Source organism: Squalius cephalus (genome assembly GCF_949319135.1).
Source record: "Squalius cephalus genome assembly, chromosome: 3".
NCBI classification, from domain to species: domain Eukaryota; kingdom Metazoa; phylum Chordata; class Actinopteri; order Cypriniformes; family Leuciscidae; genus Squalius; species Squalius cephalus.
Window position 1 is genome coordinate 30,361,206 of NC_137124.1, and position 4,531 is coordinate 30,365,736.

The 4,531-nt window shown below is 37.2% G+C and overlaps 1 long non-coding RNA gene across 2 annotated transcripts; it reads right to left on the minus strand.

Moving 5' to 3' along the window:
- Positions 1-483: 483 nt before the first annotated feature.
- Positions 484-2,480, minus strand: LOC307155975. Of its 2 annotated transcripts, XR_013820645.1 has the most exons (4): positions 2,456-2,480; positions 1,948-1,987; positions 1,381-1,455; positions 484-1,290 (listed from the first exon to the last, which is right to left on the minus strand). It is a non-coding gene; the product is annotated as an uncharacterized lncRNA (long non-coding RNA). The 2 variants fall into 2 exon arrangements; XR_013820646.1 differs by lacking the exon at positions 2,456-2,480 and having other exon boundaries at positions 1,948-2,010.
- Positions 2,481-4,531: the final 2,051 nt, after the last annotated feature.

Below are 4,531 nucleotides of genomic sequence, written 5' to 3' on the forward strand. Positions count from 1 at the left end.
GTAGATCCTCTAGGCACCCTTTAAAAAGGGCCGGTTCTTTGAGGAACCACACAGGTTTCCTGAGGAACTCTTATATGAAGCACTGTGTGGAACCACTGTGGGTACCTCCAGGAACCAAATTTCTATTTTTTTATTTTTTATTTGTATTAAATTAATTTCATGTTGTTACTACGGTTACCATAAACTTCTATTATAATAAACAAACTGAACCAAATTCAAAATAATAATTGTTTATTACATATTTTAGATCCATTTTAATACATACACTTTAATGTACTTGGGGAAAAAAGCTAGTAATAGATTAATATCAATGAATACACACAAAAAAAATTGTATAATACATAAGTAACATGAATAATCAACCATGTGTATACAATAGGCTACACAAGAAAATACATCTAAACAAAATGCATAGAAAACACATGTTCCATGTAATAAATCAATGTAAAAAAATTTAAATTGACTAATTAAAAATGTGTTTCAGTTCGCTTAAGTCTGACGCTACTGTTTCCAAGTCCAAAAGCTCTCTCAGATGCCAAAAACAAATAACAGTGCTAATATGCACTGTTCTGTAATATTCCTGAAAATTATGATCCTAACCTTTATCTCTATTCCGAAATCTCTGATGGTTAGTTATTCAGCTATTTTGAATCATAAAATGTTGAAGTCTGGGATGCCGTGAGACTGGAGACTGTAATGTACACTATGGCTTTTGAAAAGCTTAAATGTGTGACTTGAATCAACAGTTCCCATAAATGGTTGTTGAGTATTCTCAATATCTAGAAACAAGATAAAGGAAGTAGAAGTAGAGGCTTCGACCCGGAAACAGTATTCCTTATGTCACAACAAGCAGAAAACATTTTTCATTTGAACAGAGTTAAGGTGCAGTAAAATTATCTGTTGTTCTGTGAATGTTCACTGGTGAATTCAGTCATTTCAATAAGAATCCACACGATCAGCAATTTTGTGTGGTGCTTCATACATTACATTGCTACACTGCTGACAATGGTCAATGGACCTTTTTGCCTGTGTAATTTCACGAAATTCACAAATGTGACGCACCTTTAGTCACTGCAACATAAAATGCAATCAATTATAAAATCTTCACAAGGGACATGTGAGGTACTTAACGAGTTAGAAAAGTGAAAAGGTGCATCAGGTTCATTTTCTGTTTGTTTTTCCTCTTTTCTGGTGGATAGTCGGTCCAGGCACTTCAGTGATTTTCAGGTCTACAGGAGGATTTTTATTCTTGTTCAAACTTCAAACTTGTATTTCAGTTTACTGAGATCCCTGCAAAGTACAAAATTTACTGTTAGTAAGGTTATTAAAGTGATAGTTGTGAAATTTAAATAATTTCCTCAGCCTTGTGACGTTTCAAACCTGTTTGACTTTCTGTCTGTGGAACCCAAAAGCAGATCTCAGGCATAATGCAACCCCTGTCACCGTTCAATTTCACTGCATGAAACAAGCAGAAAAAAATTGTGTAAATCATTCATGAAACCATTCTTATGTACAATTTGTCTAGTTCAATTCAATGCAACAATTTATGTAAAAATGGTTAAGCTCCAAAAATGTCCCAGAAAAGATCCTAAAAATAATCAATGAGTTCACAACTCATGTGTTATGGGTTGTGTTGTAAGTCTTATGAAACCATTTAATAGCTTTTTCCTTTTTGAGTCGAAAAAGACCAAACTTGAAGTTATAATTCAGGGTTCAAATGTCTTAGATTCAAATGCATATGATTAAGGTATAGCCTATAAAACATGCATAGCATTATTGGCTCCAAACCTGTGATATTACATGAATGTAACATGAATGAGATTTGAGAGCATGAGGGAAGAAGATTTTCAGAGAATAACTTATTAAAAAACAAGTACACAGTCAAACAATACAATTGCACACAGAGTTCATAGTAATAAAGTACTTGCATGTGGTGCAGGTACTTACTGTAATTCAATGTTGCCACTGAAACATTGTACTGGTTGTTCTGGGGAAACAAAATAACAAAGCTGATTATTCACAACATAATATTTATTGACCATTAAATGGATTTAAAATGGTATGTGAGAGAATGAGGGTACCTGTAGTAAGTTAGGCTAAACAAAAACAGGCCAAACTATATTAACCTGCTTTTGTTATTCATAACAAACGCCAATGACGACAGCAGGAATCAGCTAAATTAGTTAGGCTGTATATCAGCAATTTGAAGACACAGTTGTACAGAATATATTGAATTGAATGACTAACTTTAAATCAATCTAACACAATAAGTAAATAATTTCCATTTGTTCATTAGATCAACGTAGTTAGCATCGCGGCTAAAACCTTCATACCAGATACTGTAAACGAGGGGTAAACACTGTAAAAACGTAGTAATGTATAATAAATTTAGTTTATATGTATGTGTGTTTGAACATATAGTGAGTATTTACATTTCTTTGGCGAGTTTACAAACCTTGTAACGGAGAGCCGAACAAACGCGGCGGAAGATGCGGCAGGCTTTGATGAGGAGAGCCGTTACTTTCAAACTCGATGACGTAGATCAGCTGAGCTTTGTTGCGCGGGAGCAGCGCGAGGATCACTGAAGCGACGACAGCAGAGGAATAGCAGCAGTTTCGTGACAGAATAAAACCTTTATCCTCCTGGTTCTTCTTCTTCAAATAATAATTTATGAAGAAGTAAAAAATATTATTTTATTACTATTATTTATTCAATAATAATTAATGAATTTTTAGTATTAATATTATTATTATTATTTAGTGTTGTTGTTTAAGGTTTAAATTAATCAATAAAATAGGCCTATACTAAATAAATGTAAGCTACCCAGGTGAAAAAGACGTAGGCTACTGTTAAATGTAAATGCATTAAAGGTTATATTTGTATTGAAGGCCTACTAAAAACACACTCAAGTACATTTTTAATAGTAGCCTACGTATTTTTCAACTGGGTATGTATACTGAATCAAACTTAAGTAATAATAGGATAATAATAATATCATTCTGGCCTCACTGAACCATTGGGTTCCTCCAGATGCTGGCTTTAACATAAGAGCTCCTCCAGGAACCACTTAAATGTTAAAAGATCTTCCAATAACCCTTTTATCACATTCAAGTTCCTCTATTTTCCCCCAAAGCACTTCGAGGTCTCATAGTAATGAAAAGGTGACTCCAGAATCTCTGAACTAAATACAAAGTGCTTAAAGGATCCCATAAGTTCCAGCAAGAACCTCAAAGATTGTCAATGCTCCTCCAGTAACCCTACTATAGGAGAAAGAGCTTTGAGGCACTTAAATTACATTTTTAAGTTCCTTGAGTATCCGACAGGATATTTGAGGCTCCTTTAGTTTTTACAGTGTACTATTGAGGCATAATGGCACTTAACACCCTCCAGCAGTGCATGGGTTTCTGCAACAGTGAAATTAGGTCTTTTTGAGTCCATGGTTCCACCTCATCTGTTGTAGTGAACATTGTATTTATAGGCCTTGGGCATGATTGATTTAATTGAACACAAGCCACAGCACGTCAGCCAATTGGTGTGTGGGTATTTGACAGCCATCTTATTTTCAGCCTTTCTTAGAGGACTTAGAAAGAGGCATTGACATGGCAGGTATTGTCCATCGCTACCACCGTTTTGGTGGAAGAGGATACTGTCAAAGGGTGTATGTTGAGCATGCACAACCACTGGAGCAATACACCACTGAAGAACTGTATGCTCGCTTTCGCTTTGGGAATGCTGATATTAAGTACATTGCAGACCTTGTCAGGCTAAAACTTCAATGGAGAACCCGAAGGAGTCACAGTCTGTCTGTGGAAGATCTGTCTGTGATGTAGTGAAAGCTGTGTCAATTGCATTGGCCAGCCTGGTCAATCAGTTTGTTTCACTTCCAAAGGATGTCCAGATTGCCCAGACCAAGCACAAGTTTTTTTTCTTTTGGGGAACATACCCAATACTATTGGGGTTATTGACTGCACTCATATTCATATCCAAGCACCTCATGAGAGGGATTGGGAGTACATCAACCGAAAGGGGAGGCACAGCATCAACATCCAACTTGTAGGCGATGCTGACCGCATCATCACAAACTGTGTCGTGAAGTGGCCTGGGTCTGTTCATGATGCACGTATCCTGAGAGAGAGTGCTTTATACAGAGAGCTCCAAGCCAACCGACCGGATGGCATAATATTAGGAGACAGTGCCTATCCAACTCCTACCATGGCTGATGACTCCTTTTCTTGCAGAAACCACACCTGCGCAGGCACGCTTCAACACTGTGTCACAGGTCGGGGCGAGCGCCAGCGGGCCGCCCACCCCTCGCTTGCGTGCCGCCCCTGAGGAGCCGACCGTGGGCACAAAGGGAAAGGCAGACACAGAATTCAAAATAAATATACTCTTTATTAAATAATAAAAACAATTTTAAAACGTCTCTTCAGCATTCTCTTCTTTTGGAGAGCAGGTTCTTCACTGGTCTCAGACAGAGAGTGGAGGATACGTATATCTCACAGCATTAGCAGGTTCTTCTCACAGCACTAGC